At 45.9% G+C, this 22,716-nt stretch overlaps 1 non-coding gene across 1 annotated transcript; it reads left to right on the forward strand.

Moving 5' to 3' along the window:
• The first annotated feature begins 20,672 nt into the window (after window positions 1-20,672).
• Trnat-ugu (transfer RNA threonine (anticodon UGU)) lies at window positions 20,673-20,747 on the forward strand. The gene has a single exon. It is a non-coding gene; the product is annotated as a tRNA-Thr (tRNA).
• Window positions 20,748-22,716: the final 1,969 nt, after the last annotated feature.

Consider the following 22,716-nt stretch of genomic DNA (forward strand, 5'->3'; position numbering starts at 1 on the left):
GAGGATCAGTTACAATAGTGGTTGGCCAACTTGCCTCAGGAGAGGACACAATGGCTTTTTGACACCTTTCCCAACCGCAGCGGTCCATGTATCCAAGCCAGAGCTGGTGCAATATTGTGCTCAGAAGTGGGCTCTTAATGCTAGTTTCTTTGTAAATTTGACTCGATTTTGTGATCACTGAAACAATTTCACATACCCTCTCAACCAGGGAAGTTTCATTTCGTTTCCTTCTTCTCTCCTGGATGCTTCAATTTCTTTTTGGCCAGGTAGTGTTAGTTAACCACGTGCTATACAGCCGAAATAATGTCATCCAGGGAAGTAGGCCACCCTAATTCGGAAATATACAAACCAAAATGTGTATCTTATTACAATGGTTATATGTGTGCTGTGGACAAATGTCACTCAGCTCTTCAGGCGCTCAGTCCGGAACCGTGGGACTGCTACGGTCGCAGGTTCGAATCCTGCCTCGGGCATGGATGTGTGTGATGTCCTTAGGTTAGTTAGGTTTAAGTAGTTCTAAGTTCTAGGGGACTGATGACCACAGATGTTAAGTCCCATAGTGCTCAGAGCCATTTGAACCATTTCACTCAGCTCAATGAAATCATCAGCGTCGTATCCTTCCAGTGAGCTGGGTAGTGTGTTTACGAACAATTTGCCTGCATTTTGCTATCTTGATGTATTTCTTGTCTTGATATTGTTTCCAGTTTTCTCCTCTAGGCTTCAGATCCTCCTTAATCTGATCCAGCCAACTAGCCAACTTTTTCTGGTCGTCCTATTGATCTTTCCCCCTGTTCTTTTCTAGTTAAATATTGATTTATCAGGCAGTTTTCCTTCATCCTCCTCGCATGTTGAAACCATACGACCCGTGCAGTACTCAGCCTCTTAGTCACTGGTAGATCCACTTGCATTTCTCCTCTGATGTCTTAATTTTTAATTTTATCTCTTTTAGTCTTCTGCAAGGCTGATCACACAAACCTAATTTTGCATGCTTGTAAGTTGCTCAAATATGCCTTGTTAATTACACAGCCCTCCAAGCTGTATGTCATCATAGGCAGCAGATGAGTTTTAAACACGTTGTGCTTCTTTCTCCCCTGCTGAAATGCCTTCGTAAGCGGCCGGCGTGGCCGAGCAGTTCTAGGCGCTACAGTCTGGAACCGCGCGACCGCTACGGTCGCAGGGTCGAATCCTGCCTCGGGCATGGATGTGTGTGATGTCCTTAGGTTAGTTAGGTTTCAGTAGCTTTAAGTTCTAGGGGACTGATAACCTCAGCAGTTAAGTCCCACAGTGCTCAGAGCCATTTGAACCATTTTGCCTTCGTAAAAAATAAAATGGTACAAAAACTCTTTTACCACATCATACACATAATAGGCATGTGCGAACTGAATTCCCAAGTTATTTATAAGGTTCATACCGGAAAGAACGTTTCAGTCGCCGAATTTCATCTCAGTCTCACTCGTGAGATTTTAGAGAACTGCCATCAAGAACAGGAGTCATCAGGAGGTCGTCGACGAAAAGAGGAAAATCCAATGCGACTTCGAGAAAGGCACTTTCCAAGTGTTTTTGAAACTTCAGTAAAAAAAAAACGACATGTTAGAAGATGCATTGTATGTAGCAAGAAGAAAAAGTGAATGGAATGCGTACCCGTTGTATACAATGTGGTATTGGACTGTGTGCCTGTGGGAAATCGACAAATGGGGTATCAAATCGACCAGCGTAAGATCTAGCTTTGGAAAAAAATGTAAAAAAAAGATTTAATTGCTTGAAAGAAATCGGAATTAAGAGACTTAGCTAGTAATTTGAGGGAAAATTGAAATATTTCACGAGCAGCTGCTGCTATTTAAATGCAGTGTCAAAAAATATTAAATAACACCATAAATGAAACTTCTCTGCCTTCCGTTGACCTACATATTCTTAACAATAATAGAATATCGATCTATATTTCAATATATTATTCTTCATGCTTTCTGAACATAAATTGAAATAATTATTTTAAAAAAAAGGTCAAATGTTTTTTGAAGTGATTTGTCTAAAAGTGAGGAATTAAACAGGTCAGAGAAACATTTGACGTGCTTTTGAATGGTACTTGAAATCATGTACAGCATATAAGGTGCCGATTGAGAATTTACAGTACAATGTTTAACTTAGAATCTTTGCAATTTAAAGAGTAGTAGACAATATTTGCCTGATGGAATTTCATTCAGTGTTCTCTTTCCATCATTAATGTATGAACATCTCAGTTGCTATACATAATTTCAAGAATCATTCAAATGAACCTCAAACGTTCTGTTTAATTCTTACTTATACACAAATCATTTCATAAACCATTGAAAGGATGCAGAAATGTTGAGATTTAAAATCCTAAAATACGCACGAATGTATCACGCTAAAATTTCTGCTCCCTTAATGAAGCATAAGAACAAGTAAACGTGTAGAGCTATAGCGTTATTCTTGTACTGATTTATGTTACATGATATTATTCTGAAAACTCGTCTTCACTTATGTATTGTAGACATTTTCCTCTGGTTTAGTGCACATGCTGTTTGAGGTATTCGTTGGGCCACGGGCGCAGTTGGTGCGCAGCAGCCAACGTCGTGACGTCAGAGCAAGGTGCAGGGAGGCGTGATCGCTAACGGCAACTCCAAGTCATATGCCAGACAGAAGTTTCCTTGAACCCTAATGAACAATGCCGTAGAAGAGAACTTTGAGCTTGGATGCGCATTTATTATCTAAGGAAGTATATAAGAGAAAAAGGAGATGGAAAGTAAGGAGGAGACTTAGTGTTGCTAAGAAGTCATAAAGAGAGCTTAAAATGCTATAAAATAACAAAGAAGTTCTATCCTTCACATGAGGGAACGTCCGTTATCAAAAACATGCCTCACCCTAAGTCCGCTGTATTCGCCAATGCAAGTTTGCAGAAGGAAAAAGAAATATATAGTATTTAGGATTTGAAACCATTCACATCCGAGTAATTCAAAGTTGAAGTTTATTTACATAGTTCAAAATTTACAGTACAGGAAATGTCAACTGAAACTTCTGAAGACATATTGGACACTTGGAGGGAAAATATTTAGGCCTTTTTGTAGCTCTAACATGTAAGAACGCTGCACCTGACATATTTTGGGATTGTGAGACAAGCACTAACCTACACTTGCGCGTAGTGGGAGGGCACTGCACTTAATTTGTAATGCCATTGTATTTTGTTGGTAGTAGAATACTGTGTGTGCGCTCTGGCTAGGGGGTGGCAATAAGAGTGATAGTGGATGATGTATTTAGGTGTCTTTGGAGGAGGAGGATATTAGTGTTTAACGTCCCGTCGACAACGAGGTCATTAGAGACGGAGCGCAAGCTCGTGTTAGGGAAGGATGGGGAAGGAAATCGGCCGTGCCCTTTCAAAGGAACCATCCCGGCATTTGCCTGAAGCGATTTAGGGAAATCACGGAACCCCTAAATCAGGATGGCCGGAGACGGGATTGAACCGTCGTCCTCCCGAATGCGAGTCCAGTGTGCTAACCACTGCGCCACCTCGCTCGGTAGGTGTCTTTGGTTTGTGTATAGGAGATATACAGGGTGTTACAAAAAGGTACGGCCACACTTTCAGGAAACATTCCTCACACACAAATAAAGAAAAGATGTTATGTGGATATGTGTCCGGAAACACTTAATTTCCATGTTAGAGCTCATTTTAGTTTCGTCAGTATGTACTGTATTTCCTCGATTCACCGCCAGTTGGCCCAATTGAAGGAAGGTAATGTTGACTTCGGTGCTTGTGTTGACATGCGACTCATTGCTCTACAGTACTAGCATCAAGCACATCAGTACGTAGCATCAACAGGTTAGTGTTCATCACGAACGTGGTTTTGCATTCAGTGCAATGTTTACAAATGCGGAATTGGCAGATGCCATTTGATGTATGGATTAGCACGGGGCAATAGCCGTGGCACGGTACGTTTGTATCGAGACAGATTTCCAGAACGAAGGTATCCCAACAGGAAGACGTTCGAAGCAATTGATCGGCGTCTTAGGGCGCACGGAACATTCCAGCCTATTACTCGCGACTGGGGAAGACCTAGAACGACGAAGACACCTGCAATGGACGAGGCAATTCTTCGTGCAGTGACGATAACCCTAATGTCAGCGTCAGAGAAGTTGCTGCTGTACAAGGTAACGTTGACCACGTCACTGTATGGAGAGTGCTACGGGAGAACCAGTTGTTTCCGTACCATTTACAGCGTGTGCAGGCACTATAAGCAGCTGATTGGCCTCCACGGGTACACTTCTGCGAATGGTTCATCCAATAATGTGTCAATCCTCATTTCAGTGCAAATGTTCTCTTTACGGATGAGGCAATCTTTCCAACGTGATCAAATTGTAAATTTTCACAATCAACGTGTGTGGGCTGACGAGAATCCGCACGCAATTGTGCAATCACGTCATCAACACAGGTTTTCTGTGAACGTTTGGGCAGGAATTGTTGGTGATGTCTTGATTGGGCCCAATGTTCTTCCACCTACGCTCAATGGAGCACGTTATCATGATTTCATACGGGATACTCTACCTGTGCTGCTAGAACATGTGCCTTTACAAGTACGACACAACATGTGGTTCATGCACGATAGAGCTCCTGCACATTTCAGTCGATGTGTTCGTACGCTTCTCAACAACAGATTCGGTGACCGATGGATTGGTAGAGGCGGACCAATTCCATGGCCTCCACGCTCTCCTGACCTCAACCCTCTTGACTTTCATTTATGGTGGCGTTTGAAAGCTCTTGTCTATGCAACCCCGGTACCAAATGTAGAGACTCTTCGTGCTCGTATTGTGGACGGCTGTGATACAATACGCCATTCTCCAGGGCTGCATCACAGCATCAGGGATTCCATGCGACGGAGGGTGGATGCATGTATCCTCGCTACCGGAGGACATTTTCAACATTTCCTGTGTTTGAAGTCACGCTGGTACGTTCTGTTGCTGTGTGTTTCCATTCCATGATTAATGTGATTTGAAGAGAAGTAATAAAATGAGCTCTAACATGGAAAGTAAGCGTTTCCGGACACATGTCCACATAACATATTTTCTTTCCTTGTGTGTGAGGAATGTTTCCTGAAAGTTTAGCCGTACCTTTTTGTAACACCCTGTATATCTACATCTACATCTACATCCATACTCCGCAAGCCACCTGACGTTGTGTGGCGGAGGGTACCCTGAGTACCTCTATCGGTTCTCCCTTCAATCCAATCACACAATTGGTCTGATAGTCCATATGCTCTTACTTTGTTCATTAAACGACTGTGGGGAACTGTATCGAACGCCTTGTGGAAGTCAAGAAACACGGCATCTACCTGGGAACCCGTATCTATGGCCCTCTGAGCCTCGTGGACGAATAGCGTGAGCTGGGTTTCACACGACCGTCTTTTTCGAAACCCATGCTGATTCCTACAGAGTAGATTTCTAGTCTCCAGAAAAGTCATTATACTCGAACACAATACGTGTTCCAAAATTCTACAACTGATCGACGTTAGAGATATAGGTCTATAGTTCTGCACATCTGTTCGACATCCCTTGATGAAAACGGGCATGACCTGTGCCCTTTTCCAATCCTTTGGAACGCTACGCTCTTCTAGAGACCTACGGTACACCGGTGCAAGAAGGGGGGCAAGTTCCTTCGCCTACTCTGTGTAAAATCGAACTGGTATCCCATCAGGTCTAGCGGCCTTTCCTCTTTTGAGCGATTTTAATTGTTTCTCTATCCCTCTGTCGTGTATTTCGATATCTACCATTTTGTCATGTGTGCTACAATCTAGAGAAGGAACTACAGTGCAGTCTTCCTCTGTGAAACAGCTTTGGAAAAAGACATTTAGTATTTCTGCCTTTAGTCTGTCATCCTCTGCTTCAGCCCCATTTTGGTCACAGAGTGTCTGGACATTTTGTTTTGATCCACCTACCGCTTTGACATAAGACCAAAATTTCTTAGGATTTTCTGCCAAGTCAGTACATAGAACTTTACTTTCGAATTCACTGAACGCCTCTCGCATAGCCCTCTTCACACTACATTTCGCTTCGCGTAATTTTTGTTTGTCTGAAAGGCTATGTTTATGTTTGCTGTGAAGTTCCCTTTGCTTCCGCAGCAGTTTCCTAACTCGGTTGTTGTACCACGGTGGCTCTTTTCCATCTCTTACGATCTTGCTTGGCACATACTCATCTAACGCATATTGTACGATGGTTTTGAACTTTGTCCACTGATCCTCGACACTATCTGTACTTGAGACAAAACTTTTGTGTTGAGCCGTCAGGTACTCTGTAATCTGCTTTTTGTCACTTTTGCTAAACAGAAAAATCTTCCTACCTTTTTTAATATTTCTATTTACGGCTGAAATCATCGATGAAGTAACCGCCTTATATACTTCCCTGTTCTGCGTTAATTGTTTCAAATAGTTCGGGTCTGTTTGTCACCAGAAGGTCTAATATGTTATCGCCACGAGTCGGTTCTCTGTTTAACTGCTCAAGGTAGTTTTCAGATAATGCACTTAAAAAAATTTCACTGGATTCTTTGTCCCTGCCACCCGTTATAAACGTTTGAGTCTCCCAGTCTATATCCGGCAAATTAAAATCTCCACCCAGAACTATAACATGGTGGGGAAATCTACTCGAAATATTTTCCAAATTATCCTTCAGGTGCTCAGCCACAACAGCTGCTGAGCCAGGGGGTCTATAGAGACATCCAGTGACCATGTCTGAGCCTGCTTTAACCGTGATCTTCACCCAAATTATTTCACATTTCGGATCTCCGTCAATTTCCTTCGATACTATTGCACTTCTTATCGCTATAAACACGCCTCCCCCTTCACTGTCCAGCCTGTCTCTGCGGTATACATTCCAATCTGAGTTCAGGATTTCATTACTGTTTACGTCTGGTTTCAGCCAACTTTCTGTCCCTAGTACTATATGAGCGTTGTGAGCGTTTATTAATGAGAGCAGTTCTGGGACCTTTCTATAGACGCTCCTGCAGTTTACTATTAGCACATTAATATTGTTATTCTCTGTTGCATTTTGCCTACTCCTACCTTGCCGTGTCTCAGGAGGCGTCTTGTCGGGCCTAGGAAGGGAATTCTCTAACCTAAAAAACCCACATGTGCACTCCACACGTACTCCGCTACCCTTGTAGCCGCTTCCGGCTTGTAGTGCACGACTGACCTATTCATGGGGACCCTACATTTCTCCACCCGATAGCGAAGTTCGAGAAATTTGCACCCCAGATCTCCGCAGAATCGTCTGAGCCTCTGATTTCAGCCTTCCACTCGGCTCCAAACCAGAGGACCGTGATCGGTTCTGGGAACGATACTACAAATAGTTAGCTCTGATTCCACCCCGCGAGCGAGGCTTTCCGCCTTCACCAATTCCGCCAACCGCCTGTACGAACTGAGGATGACCTCTGAACCCAGACGGCAGGAGTCATTGGTGCCGACATGAGCAACAATTTGCAGTCGGGTGCACCCAGTGCTCTCTATTGCCGCCGGCAGGGCCTCCTCCACATCTCGGATGAGACCCCCTGGCAAGCAGACAGAGTGAACACTGGCCTTCTTCCCCGACCTTTCCGCTATTTCCCTAAGGGACTCCATCACCCGCCTAACGTTGGGGCTCCCAAGTACTAATAAACCCCTCCCCCCGTGTGCCTGCTCGGACCTTGCTGAAGGAGCGGCCACATGTCCACTCACAGGCAGAGCAGGCGATGCCACACGGCCAGCCTCCACATTGACCCTCCGCCTCGTGCGCCGCGAACGCCGCTGAACCCGCCACTCCCCTTGGGGAAAGGGTGGCCCAACCGCGCCCGGTACCCGCGAAGATGTCTCGACAGCAGGGACAGTGGGTGAAGCATGTAACACCTGGGGTGTACCATGCGACGCACCAGACTCCCCACTGCTGCTACACTCCGAGGCAGCAGCCTGAAGACGGCTGCTGACCGCGGCCATCAACACGTTCAGCTGTTCGCGAACAGTGGCCAGCTCCTCCTGCGTCCGTACACAGCAGTCACACATCCTATCCATCCTAAGAAATCAATTTACTGTAGACAGTTAATCAACTTTTAACTACACTGCTAATTCACTAAAGGCGGCTGATTGTTGACTGAACTGTGGTTGCTAGCCACTTCTTGTAGAAAACAATGAAAATAGCACTACCTGTCTCTGGACTGTATTGAAAACAAACACTAGCATTACTGGCACTATGGTGGACTAAAGGGACTCTCTCTGACTATATTCAAAACAAACACGAAATCTATTGAACACTATTACTAGCACTCGACAATTAAAGCTTCTTAAAAGCAAAAACACACGGAAGAAGAAGTGACAAGTAAGAAAAATGCAGTTAATACTTAAATCGAGGTAGCTCGCTGCACAGCAGACGTGAAGCAGACGGCAGTTACGACGACGTATAGACGTGGCAGAGAGACTCTTCACATTCCGGACACCAATGTACCTTTCAGTACTTGCGTAAGGGACTAGGAAGTGTCCTTTAAGACAAGGATAATGACTCGGATAGACGATACTATTGGGACAGTTGTCAATGTTGTTAGTAATACGATGTAAGGAAGTATAATCTTTTCCCGAGTCTTTCTCCTATGCAAACCACTATCTGTGGCAATGATGCCCTTCAGTAAAATGATGTCCAGAATTCACGTACCCGATCTGAACTAAAAATTTATGTACGACTTTGAGTTTTGTTCTCTAATACGATAAGTTTTCTAGGGGATCATTTGCTTGAATATCTACATCTGGGAGGGTCTGCATTTATCTCCAGGATGGCTACAGTAAGTACATTTTATGTAAGTTTTGTAGGGCAGTGTGGCTCCAGACGACTTCCGGTTTATTTACTGAATATGGGATGTATTTATGTAATGTTACTATTCTGTATACGTGAAAGGAAAAGGGCAAACGTAGCAGCAAGTTTACTCAAGTTCGTTAACCGAGATGATATACTCGTATGTCTACGGATTAGGGACGCGTAAAAGCTCTCACGATCTCTCGAAGTTTCTCACAGACAATAGATGTCAAATTCTTGCAAGACGTGGATGTTCTAATCAAAAGCCCCTTCTTCCATCACTCTCCTTAATGGTTAATTGTAAAAACTGATTTGGACCTTTGAAGAAGATGTTATTATCATTTTAGACAATAAGCTTAGTTAAATCCATCACCAAGGCATTAAATGGATTCGTTTATCACGAACACAAAGTTACGCATTAACTATAGTTATGAAAAAATGAGAACAATTTTGTATTAAGGTCACAATGAAAGAGGATTCTTTGATATTTTCTTTAACTAGATTGTAGGTTTAGCAAATGAGGCGTTACATATACGAAAAAAGAAATGTATAATGTATGTAATAGTTTATGTAGTTTTATAACAACAGAAATTAGTTAGTTTCATAGTGGCGGCAGATGAAAGGGTGCAGAAATTTTAGACTCTTGAAATACACGCGAATGTACACTCCTGGAAATTGAAATAAGAACACCGTGAATTCATTGTCCCAGGAAGGGGAAACTTTATTGACACATTCCTGGGGTCAGATACATCACATGATCACACTGACAGAACCACAGGCACATAGACACAGGCAACAGAGCATGCACAATGTCGGCACTAGTACAGTGTATATCCACCTTTCGCAGCAATGCAGGCTGCTATTCTCCCATAGAGACGATCGTAGAGATGCTGGATGTAGTCCTGTGGAACGGCTTGCCATGCCATTTCCACCTGGCGCCTCAGTTGGACCAGCGTTCGTGCTGGACGTGCAGACCGCGTGAGACGACGCTTCATCCAGTCCCAAACATGCTCAATGGGGGACAGATCCGGAGATCTTGCTGGCCAGGGTAGTTGACTTACACCTTCTAGAGCACGTTGGGTGGCACGGGATACATGCGGACGTGCATTGTCCTGTTGGAACAGCAAGTTCCCTTGCCGGTCTAGGAATGGTAGAACGATGGGTTCGATGACGGTTTGGATGTACCATGCACTATTCAGTGTCCCCTCGACGATCACCAGTGGTGTACGGCCAGTGTAGGAGATCGCTCCCCACACCATGATGCCGGGTGTTGGCCCTGTGTGCCTCGGTCGTATGCAGTCCTGATTGTGGCGCTCACCTGCACGGCGCCAAACACGCATACGACCATCATTGGCACCAAGGCAGAAGCGACTCTCATCGCTGAAGACGATACGTCTCCATTCGTCCCTCCATTCACGCCTGTCGCGACACCACTGGAGGCGGGCTGCACGATGTTGGGGCGTGAGCGGAAGACGGCCTAACGGTGTGCGGGACCGTAGCCCAGCTTCATGGAGACGGTTGCGAATGGTCCTCGCCGATACCCCAGGAGCAACAGTGTCCCTAATTTGCTGGGAAGTGGCGGTGCGGTCCCCTACGACACTGCGTAGGATCCTACGGTCTTGGCGTGCATCCGTGCGTCGCTGCGGTCCGGTCCCAGGTCGACGGGCACGTGCACCTTCCGCCGACCACTGGCGACAACATCGATGTACTGTGGAGACCTCACGCCCCACGTGTTGAGCAATTCGGCGGTAGGTCCACCCGGCCTCCCGCATGCCCACTATACGCCCTCGCTCAAAGTCCGTCAACTGCACATACGGTTCACGTCCACGCTGTCGCGGCATGCTACCAGTGTTAAAGACTGCGATGGAGCTCCGTATGCCACGGCAAACTGGCTGACACTGACGGCGGCGGTGCACAAATGCTGCGCAGCTAGCGCCATTCGACGGCCAACACCGCGGTTCCTGGTGTGTCCGCTGTGCCGTGCGTGTGATCATTGCTTGTACAGCCCTCTCGCAGTGTCCGGAGCAAGTATGGTGGGTCTGACACACCGGTGTCAATGTGTTCTTTTTTCCATTTCCAGGAGTGTATGACGCTGAAATTTATGCTCCCATGATGACATATATGAATGAGTAAACGTGTAGAGCTATAGCGTTATTCTGTGTTGATTCATGTTACATGATATTATTCTGCAAACTCGAGTTTCACTTATGTACGGTAGACATTTTTAGCTGTTTGGTTTTGTGCACCGTCTGTTTGCGGTATTCGTTTAGCTGCCGGCAGCTTCCTTAAACCCCAATGGACATTACTGTAGAAGTGCACATCGGACTTGGATGTATGTTTTAAGCAGTCTCTTGTCTGAAGTCTCAGGATAGAGCTCTTTTATGATAGCGCCGCAAAAGACATCATTTGTTGTCTAACTGAGACTGAAAATAATTCGTTAACTAGAATTCCAGTCTACCGATTTACTCAGAAAGGGCAAATAACTATTTTTTTGGCGTATTACGGATCGAGAACGGTATGGAGTACTGCACTATCACAGCTCAACGCAGTATCAGTAACATAATTTCGTGCGGTACACCCGCAACATTTGACCATTTCTTTTCAATTTTTATTTTAGAAATTTATTATACACAATAAGCCAACGGCCTTGCCGCAGTGGTAACATCCGTTCCAGTCAGATCACAGAAGTTAAGCGCTGTCTGGATTGGCTAGCACTTGGATGGGTGACCGTTCGGTCTGCCGAGCGCTGTTGGCAGACTGGATGTTGCAAGCCTGTATACTGAGAGAGTGGCCGTAGATGAAGTTGCCCATGATTGGTTGATCAGCTTTGGTACAAAAATGGCACCGTGCTTTTGAAATGAATTGAAGTTCAGGGGACTTTTGGAAACGATTAAAAGGTATCTGAATTATTGAGAGACTTGTTATGCGTTGTGCGTGCATATTCGATTTAGTTGTATATCGTTTTTAGTACGTAATTAGCGTTTGCGATCTTAAACACGAGTTGAAATAATGAATCGTTTTGTGATGAAGTCGGTAGGCCTACATGTTTGAAGTAAACACGTTAGTAATTGCACAGTATTGTTTTTGACATCTGTAATTCGTTCTGCAGACGTTCGTAAACGATACCAGGTTGAGCTGCATTTGGTTGTTTCAATAGAGGCGAAGGTGGATTTCGCATGTTAGCATTTCCATGCAATGAAGAAATACGAAAGCAGTGGGCAGTCGCAGTCAACAGGACTGACATAAATCAAACAGGAGCCTTGTGGAAACCAACCAAGTACTCTTATCTATGCGAAGTAAGTCGTTTTTGCTTTTTACTACATATAAAACAACTTGCAATATACATAGTTAATTTTGAAAACAGACCTGTAAATTGGGTGTGTGAAAATTATTATAACACACTATCCTTATAAACAAAGACATTTAACGAATGATTTCGCCATATTGTCTCTTGCTTTTGATTCGGTTAGTGTGTACTCCACTACTCCACTACTAGCCATTCAAAAGTCCCGCCCGCCGTTTGGCAGAAAAATGGCCGCCGTATCGTCCGGTTGGCCACTCTCTCCCTATACAGGCTCTCTAGCTGGGTGCACTCAGCACTTGTGAGGCAAATTGAGAAGCTACTTGATTTAGAAGTAGCGGCTCCGGTCACAAAAACTGCCAACGGCCGTGAGAGCGGTGTGCTGACCTCACGCCCCTCCATATCCACATCCAGTGACGCCCATAGGCTGAAGATGACACGGCAGTCGGTCGAACCAGTACTCATCAACGGGCTGTCGGCAGCGGGCAATCACTGCATCTCCGCAAGCCACCTTAAGGTTTGTAGCGGAGGGTACTTCATGTACCATTAGACACTTTCCCCCTTTCCTGTTCCATTCGCATATGGCTCGTGGGAAGAACGAAAGCTGGTAAGTCTACGTGTGGGCTCGAATTTCTCTAACTTTATCTTCTTGGTCTTTCCGCGAGGTATCCATAAGAGGAAGTAATATATTGGTTGACTCTTCTAGGAACGTACACTCTCAGAATTTTAACAGTGGTCGATAACGTGACGCAGAACGCCTCTCTTGCGGCGTCTACCGCTGGAGTTGACTGAGCATCTCCCCGAAGCTTTCGCGCTTAGTAAATGAAACTGTAACGAAACGTGCTGCTCGTCTTCGGATCGTCTCCTTTTCCTTCATCATTCCCTCTGCTAAGTATCTCAGACTGACGAGCAATATACAAGTATTGGTCGAACGAGTGTTTTGTAAGCTACTTTGTAAGATACTTCCTTTGTTGATGAACTTCATGTCCTGAGGAGTCTTCCAATGAATCTCAGTCTGGCATCTGCCTTACTCGCGATTAATTTTATGTGATCGTTCCACTTCAAATCCCTCCGTATGCACACTCCTAGATATTTTGTGGAAGTAACTGCTTCCAGTGATTGTACTGAAATCGTGTAGACGTTCTATGAAGGGTCGTTCCGTCAATGTATTCCCAGTACGTTACATTTGTTTATGTTTAGGGTCAATTGCCACTCCCTGCACGTAGGGCAGGATCCAGGATAGACTGCAAGTTGGAGGAGGTTCGGTACAAATTTTTCCAGTGTTCAGAAGCTGTTAGCTGTTGTACATTACCACTTAATTAAACTGTTTATGGTGCTGTTCGTTACCAATAACCAGTCGTGTGACTAGGGCCTCCCGTGGGGTAGACCGTTCGCCGGGTGCAAGTCTTTCGATTCGACGCCACTTCGGCGACTTGCGCATCGATGGAGATGAAATGATGATGGTTAGGACAACACAACAACCAGTCCCTGAGCGGAGAAAATCTCCGACCCAGCCGGGAATCGAACCCGGGCCCTTAGGATTGACATTCTGTCGCGCTGACCACTCAGCTACCGGAGGCGGACACCAATAACCAGTTTTAAGACATTTAGGGCCGTTGGGAAAATCGAAAAAAATACATCATTTTTATGCTGAGTTATGAGGACCCGGGCGTTTTCAGCACTGGTCCCTGTAGTGCTGGGGTGGAGCGGGGGACCAACGACCCTGTGACACCCCTCCCCCACTCCTGGATCCGTCCACACCTGCACCAAGCGTCGACCCTCTGCATATCTTCCTCCATTTCGTTGCAATTTTCAAGCATTGATATTTCTCTGTACGCAACAGCATCATCCACTATTATCTGCTAGGCCATTTATATACAAGGGCGATTCCTTTATTAAGTTCCGATGGGTCGCGAAATGGAAACGACAGTGAAAATCAAAAATGTTTTGTGTGCAACAGTTAGCTACACCTTCTAGCTACTTCTATACATAGTCGCCGCTCCGACTTGGACATTTGTCGCATCGTTGTTCAGCTCTGAAATACCCTCGTCATAGAAGGCACCTGTCTCTGCTTTCCGACAATTCTCTATGCTGGTCTGCAGCTAGTTGTCCGTACCAAAGTGTTGTATTCACAGCCAGCGGTTCATCTGAGCGGAGATGAAAATCACTGGAAGTCAATCCAGGGCTGTATGGTGGGTAATCAAATACTTCCCATCCAAAACACCCCAGTAGCATCTTCATTGCCTCTGCAGTGTGCGGCCGAGAATTGTCATAAGGAAAGATGGTTCAGATGGCTCTAAGCACTATGAGACTTAACATCTGAGGTCATTAGTCCCCTAGACTTAGAACAACTTAAACCTAATTATCCTAAGGACATCACACACATCCATGCCTGAGGCAGGATTAGAACCTGCTACCGTAGCAGCAGCGCGGTTCCGGACTGAAGCGCCTAGCCATAAAGAAAGAAATGCATGACAGTTATGTTATGTGGGCTGCATGAAATCAGGCGTAATCACTCGTACTTGGCAGGAGACATTATTTACTTGGCATCTTTACGTGCTCGCTAAGAACTATAAAGAGCGACATGTCGCTATCGACAGGCATACTAGAGATACTGCCCAGCACATCTGTGCAAAGCTTCGTCGGATTTTCACTGCGGTTTTCATTTCGCTACGATCAGATCTTAATAAACGGATAGCCCTCGATTTTGTGAGAAGTAATAGTCCTTTAACACTCCCTTGAAGCACCCCCATGTTACTTTTACGAAAGACTTCTCCCCGTTCAGAATGATGTACTGTGTTCTGTTTGCTAGAAACTTTCAATCTAGTAACACAGTTGGTCTGATATTGCGTACGCTCATATTTTGTTCATTAGGCGACAGTGCGGAACAATATCGAACAGCTTCCGGAAGTCAGAGAACGTGGCATCTACCTCGGCGCCTGTATTTGCTACTTTTTGTGTCCCGTGGACGAACACAGCGAGCTCGGTTTCAAATGATCATTGTTTTCGGAACACATGGCGATTCCTACAGAGGATATTTTCGGTCTTCAGAAATGTCATAATACGCAAGGATAAAACATGTCCCAAAAACCTACAACAGACTGACGTCAGTGATATAGGCCTATTGTTTTGTTCGTTTACAAGGCGATAGTCGATGTTTTATTTCTCACGATAGCGGTTGAATGTTCGAAATATGTTGCTCCAGTGTATGCCACTTCGGCGGGAGCCGGCCGATGTGGCCGAGTGGTTGTAGGCGCTTCAGTCTGGAACCGGGCGACCGCTACGGTCACAGGCTTAAATCCTGCTTCGGGCATGGATGTGTGTGATGTCCTTAGGTTAGTTAGGTTTAAGTAGTTCTAAGTTCTAGGGGACTGATGACCTCAGATGTTAAGTCCCATAGTGCTCAGAGCCATTTCAACCATTTTTGAACTTCGGCGGGCAACTTTGCATGTTGACAACCTTTTTTCTAAATGCCAGCTTCTCCCGTTCACGATTCACGACATAGGGCGCTCTCCTCAAATGTACTGAGAATGCTCTTTTGATTTTACCTCAATTACACAGGTGGTTGCACGTAGTGATTCCCAGTTGTCAGAAGAGTATAGAGAGAAAGGTTTCCAACGTAAAAAGAAATCGGAAACTTTGTGAGTCATGAGGATTATGCAAATATTTATCGAGCAGTTTAGAGAAAGTAAGATCAGAAGCTGCACTTTCAACTGTTACTTTGCAATTTTTTTTTTTGCAGTTCACGTACTATAGTTAGTATAAGGGCTGATTGAAACGTTTCTGTTTGAGAGCGTTGCTGGAGCGTATATGCAAAAATCAGCGACTCCGATGCGTGTATATAACTACCGACATGTAGTCAAGCGCTTACTGTGGCATTCGTGTGTTTTCGAAGTGCGTGCGGTAAATCCGGAAACGTAAACAACAGCGACGCTATTACCAAATTTGTCCAAACAGGACCAACGTGCAGGCCGGTGTGGTCGAGCGGTTCTAGGCGCTTCAGTCTGGAACCACGCGACCGCTACGGTCGCAGGTTCGAATCCTGCCTCGGGCATGGATGTGTGTGATGTTCTTAAGTTAGTTAGGTTTAAGTAGTTCTAAGTTCTAGGGGACTGATGACCTCAGATGTTAAGTCCCACAGTGCTCAGAGCCATTTGAACCATTTTTTAGGACCAACGTGTTGTTATTGTTTTCATGACTGCCGAAGGACAAGCACCGGCAGACATCCATCGGAGTTTAAAGGATATGTATGGGGCACCATGCCTGTCAAAAACCACCATTGTGGAATAGTGCGCCAAGTTCTTTGCTGGTAGCGATTCGACACAAGATGCCGTCCTAGTATCACAAATGTCGTAACGCAGGAGCAGAAGTTAATCCAACTCAAGTGGGAGACACTCGAGCACCCGACTTGTAGTCTTGCTCTCTCCCACGCTATTATCACGCCTTCGGTCCATTAAAAAAGGTCTTGATGGGTCGACGATTCCTGTAGGACGAAGATGTGCAGCAGGCAGTTACGGACTTCTTCACGCAGCAGGACACGCTGTTTTACCAAACGGGTATTCTCAACCTGGTGCGTTGGAGGGATGATCACCTCAGTGCTACGGCGATTTATCCTGACTAGCATACCGATTCTGTACTGTACGGTCTTCGAACGGAAACTTTTTGATTGCCCCATATATATTCTATACCCAGTCTATTAATTCTTATTCGAATTTTGTGACCCATTTGCATGTGTATCTATGGAACGTGCTTACGTAGGGCCTTCAGAAAGTAAGTTAGACCTGTCGTTCCACGCTAAGATCATTATGCAACAGGAGTGGCAGAGACAGTTCTGTTGTGGCGCGGGTAACAGGTGCGTCACAGTGTGCGACTGAAATGGCGTGAACGTACACCATGACTGAAGTACGCGGGGCAGTGTGATTCTTGTGGGCAAAAGTCTAAATATCACTCAGAATCACTGCGAAATTCATCTACATCTACATCTACATCTACGTGGATACTCCGCAAATCACATTTAAGTGCCTGGCAGAGGGTTCATCGAACCACCTTCACAATTCTCTATTATTCCAATCTCGTATAGCGCGCGGGAAGAATGAACACCTATATATTTCCGTACGAGCTCTGATTCCCTTATTTTATCTTCGTGATCGTTCCTCCCTATGTAGCTCGGTGTCAACAAAATATTTTCGCATTCGGAGGAGAAAGTTGGTGATTGGAATTTCGGGAGAAGATTCCGTCGCAACGAAAAACACCTTTCTTTTAATGATTCCAGCCCAAATCCTGTATCATTTCTGAAACGCTTTCTCCCATATTTCGCGATAATACAAAACGTGCTGCCTTTCTTTGAACTTTTTCGATGTGCTCCGTCAGTTCTACACTCCTGGAAATTGAAATAAGAACACCGTGAATTCATTGTCCCAGGAAGGGGAAACTTTATTGACACATTCCTGGGGTCAGATACATCACATGATCACAATGACAGAACCACAGGCACATAGACACAGGCAACACAGCATGCACAATGTCGGCACTAGTACAGTGTATGTCCACCTTTCGCAGCAATGCAGGCTGCTATTCTCCCATGGAGACGATCGTAGAGATGCTGGATGTAGTCCTGTGGAACGGCTTGCCATGCCATTTCCACCTGGCGCCTCAGTTGGACCAGCGTTCGTGCTGGACGTGCAGACCGCGTGAGACGACGCTTCATCCAGTCCCAAACATGCTCAATGGGGGACAGATCCGGAGATCTTGCTGGCCAGAGTAGTTGACTTACACCTTCTAGAGCACGTTGGGTGGCACGGGATACATGCGGACGTGCATTGTCCTGTTGGAACAGCAAGTTCCCTTGCCGGTCTAGGAATGGTAGAACGATGGGTTCGATGACGGTTTGGATGTACCGTGCACTATTCAGTGTCCCCTCGACGATCACCAGTAGTGTACGGCCAGTGTAGGAGATCGCTCCCCACACCATGATGCCGGGTGTTGGCCCTGTGTGCCTCGGTCGTATGCAGTCCTGATTGTGGCGCTCACCTGCACGGCGCCAAACACGCATACGACCATCATTGGCACCAAGGCAGAAGCGACTCTCATCGCTGAAGACGACACGTCTCCATTCGTCCCTCCATTCACGCCTGTCGCGACACCACTGGAGGCGGGCTGCACGATGTTGGGGCGTGAGCGGAAGACGGCCTAACGGTGTGCGGGACCGTAGCCCAGCTTCATGGAGACGGTTGCGAATGGTCCTCGCCGATACCCCAGGAGCAACAGTGTCCCTAATTTGCTGGGAAGTGGCGGTGCGGTCCCCTACGGCACTGCGTAGGATCCTACGGTCTTGGCGTGCATCCGTGCGTCGCTGCGGTCCGGTCCCAGGTCGACGGGTACGTGCACCTTCCGCCGACCACTGGCGACAACATCGATGTACTGTGGAGACCTCACACCCCAAGTGTTGAGCAATTCGGCGGTAGGTCCACCCGGCCTCCCGCATGCCCACTATACGCCCTCGCTCAAAGTCCGTCAACTGCACATACGGTTCACGTCCACGCTGTCGCGGCATGCTACCAGTGTTAAAGACTGCGATGGAGCTCCGTATGCCACGGCAAACTGGCTGACACTGACGGCGGCGGTGCACAAATGCTGCGCAGCTAGCGCCATTCGACGGCCAACACCGCGGTTCCTGGTGTGACCGCTGTGCCGTGCGTGTGATCATTGCTTGTACAGCCCTCTCGCAGTGTCCGGAGCAAGTATGGTGGGTCTGACACACCGGTGTCAATGTGTTCTTTTTTCCATTTCCAGGTGTGTATGTAGTAAGGATCCCACACCGCGCAGCAGTATTCTAACAGAGGACGGACAAGCGTAATGTAGGCAGTCTCCTTAGTAGACCTGTAACATCTTCTAAGTGTCCTGCCAATAAAACGCAGTCTTTGGTTAGCCTTCCCTACATCATTTTCTGTGTGTTCCTTCCAATTTAAGTTGTTCGTAATTGTAAAACCTAGGTAGTGAGTTGAATTTACGGCTTTTAGATTAGACTGATTTGTCGTGTAACCGAAGTTTAACGAGTTTCTTTTAGCACTCATGTGGACGACCTCACACTTTTCGTTATTTAGGGTCAACTGCCACTTTTCGCACCATTCAGATATCTTTTCTAAATCGTTTTTCAGTTTGTTTTGGTCTTCTGATGACTTTATTAGTCGATAAACGACAGCGTCATCTGCAAACAACCGAAGACGGCTGCTCAGATTGTCTCCAAAATCGTTAATATAAATAAGGGACAGCGAAGGGCCTATAACACTACCTTGGGGAATGCCAGAAATCACTTCTGTTTTACTCTAAGACTTTCCGTCAATTACTACGAACTGAGACCTCTCTGACAGGAAATCACAAATCCAGTCACATAACTGAGACGATATTCCATAAGCACTCAATTTCACTACGAGTCGCTTGTGTGGTACAGTGTCAAAAGCCTTCCGGAAATCCAGAAATACGGAATCAATCTGAAATCCCTTGTCAATAGCACTCAACACTTCATGTGAATAAAGAGATAGTTGTGTTTCACAGGAACGATGTTTTCTAAACCCATGTTGACTGTGTGTCAATAGACCGTTTTCTTTGAGGTAATTCATAGTGTTCGAACACAATATATGTTCTAAAATCCTGCTGCATATCGACGTTAACGATATGGGCCTGTAATCTAGTGGGTTACTCCTACTACCTTTCTTGAATATTGGTGTGACTCAGACGATATTGTGACAAACTGAATGTCGCTCTTATCAGTAGTTAAATGGTATCAGAAATTTGACTAAGTCCGCAAAGACGTGTGTGACGCTGAGTAGTAAGATAAGATGTTACGCCACGTTATTTCCATCTCGCCTGCAAGTTGAAAGAGCTTATGGTATGAAAGAGACCAGCGATGAGGACGTGTACACAGCGCTTTCCGAATGACTTCGTGACCAAGGAGCGGACTTCTAGTGTCGAGCTACTGAACGATTGGTAGCACGTTCCAACCGATGCTTTCACAGATTTGGTGACTGCGTTGTAAAATCTTGTCATGTACCTATGCCACTCTGAAGTGTAGTGCAATATTAAATAAAAGTTGCTTGGGCTGCCGTAATAATGTGTAATTGACTTTTTAATGTCCTATCGTATCTACTGAAGAAGAGTACATCTCCTTTTCTCAGCGTCGTGTGTCATGTGTGTATCTGTTTTGGAGTGCGGATGTGATGAGTGCTCGTAAAGGGCGGTGAATTGTAGTGAATTTGTTTAAACGCGAAGAAATTAAGGAAAGGGAAAAGGCGAGACGCGATGCCAGCGCTTAACTTACTTCCCTTGAATAGCTGCAAAGGAGATATTTGAGAGAAGTAAGCTATATGTTGGCACCTTTTTTAACCCTTACCTTGTATCTCATTGCTATCAACAACACAGACAAGACATTACAACCCACACGTTCTGATGACAGTCACCTTCTCACAGTGAAATGTTGTTGCCATTCTCTGCCTAACAGAATTTTATGTCTCACGGGGGCGTGCAAGGGATAAGTCCCTGCAGTCGCACGATCCTCTGTGCCCTCGGTGGCTCAGATGGATAGAGCGTCTGCCATGTAAGCAGGAGATCCCGGGTTCGAGTCCCGGTTGAGACACACATTTTCAAATGTCCCCGTTGATGTATGTCAATGCCTCTCGGCAGCGTAGAGTCTTAATTTAATCATCATTTCATTCTAGAGTGCTGCATTGTCACAGATGGTGTCTGTTCTTTCGGACATGACCGAGCGAGGTGGCGCAGTGGGTAGCACACTGGACTCGCATTCGGTAGGACGACGGTTCAATCCCGCGTCCGGCCATCCTGATTTAGATTTTCCGTGATTTCCCTAAATCGCTCCAGGCTAATGCCGGGATGGTTCCTTTGAAAGGGCACCGCCGACTTCCTTCCCCGTCCTTCCCTAATCCGATGAGACCGATGACTCCGCTATCTGGTCTCCTCCACCAAACAACCCAACCCCTCCTCTTTCGGACATGTCCGAAAGAACAGATACCATCTTCATATAGTTAAGGCTAACCGGCCATTGACCTCCTTCTTCTGTGCGGATGCACAGGTATTGCCCAATCTCTTACGGGACTCAGTAAGATTGTCTGCCGCCAGTAATGAGTGTAATGGGCAGGGGCACTACGAATGGTGTGTGTGGACATTAAGTTGAGAATTGTGTCTCACGGGGAGCGTGCAAGGGGTAAGTGCCTGCAGTCACACTATCCTCTGTTCCCTCGGTGGCTCAGATGGATAGAGCGTCTACATGTAAGCAGGAGATTCCGGGTTCGAGGCCTGGTCGGGGCACACGTTTCCAACTGTCCCCTTTGATGTATATCAACGCCTGTGGGCAGCGTAGGGTCTTGACTTAATTATCATTTCATTGAATTTTATGTCTGGTTTCATGCTACTTCATTTCTATGCTGTTTGCAGAAAATTGTGTTGCTCGAGAATCAGTCACACGTATTCCATACATTGGAACATCGTGTTTACGGTGCAAGTAAAAAAATTCACTATTCGATTGACAAGGTTGTACATTTCGTGATTAGTGTGATTGTTCGGTGACATAGAGAGAGCGGGAAACGTGTGTGGATCGAGGAACGATAGCACTTTTACGTATGAGGAAACGTTTATCGCAGAAGGGCTTGTGAAATATAACCGATGTGTGCGTTTTTGAGTGTGTACACTATCTGATCAAAAGTATCCGGACGCCTTTTAGTGTACAGTAAAATGGGGTGCGTCACTCTTTTTCTTTACGACGGAATGAATTCTGCCGATGACACTTCCAACGAGGTGTCTAAATGTTTATGGAAGTATGGCAGCCCATTCTTCCTCAAGAGTCGGAAAACAGAGAAGGCAGTGATGTTGGACGCTGTGGTTGGTTCAAAATGGTTCAAATGGCTCTGAGCACTATGGGACTCAACAGCTCAGGTCATAAGTCCCCTAGAACATAGAACTAGTTAAACCTAACTAACCTAAGGACAGCACACACATCCATGCCCGAGGCAGGATTCGAACCTGCGCCGAAGCATCGTGCGGTTCCGGACTGAAGCGCCTAGAACCGCTCGGCCACTCCGGCCGGCGACGCTGTGGTCCTGAGCGAAGTAGACTTTCTAACTCATACCAAAGGTGCTCCATTGAGTCCAGGCCGGGACTCTGGACAAACCAGTCCATTTCAGAAATGTTGTTGACCGCAAACCATTGCTTTACAGATGCTGCCTTATGGCAGGGTGCATTCTCATGCTGATACAATCAGTCACAGTCTCCGAACTATTCCTCTACTGTATGCGGTGGACATTCCAGTAAAATGTTTTCATATCCTTCCGCGTATAGCGTTTTCCTGTCCGTCGGTACATGAGGTCCGGCTGTTCTTTGTTTAACGGTGGTTACTCCTTCGCGTTTCCATTTCACAACCACGTCACCAGATCTGGAAAAGGCATATGACCGGGTTCCTAGGAGGAAGTTATTGTGTGTTCTACGAGATTATGGAATAGGAGGCAAACATTTGCAAGCAATTAAAGGTCTTTACATAGATAGTCAGGTAGCAGTTAGAGTTGACGGTAAATTGAGTTCATGGTTCAGAGTAG

Source organism: Schistocerca serialis, chromosome 3, assembly GCF_023864345.2.
Source record: "Schistocerca serialis cubense isolate TAMUIC-IGC-003099 chromosome 3, iqSchSeri2.2, whole genome shotgun sequence".
In the NCBI taxonomy this organism is placed as follows: Eukaryota; Metazoa; Arthropoda; class Insecta; order Orthoptera; family Acrididae; genus Schistocerca; species Schistocerca serialis.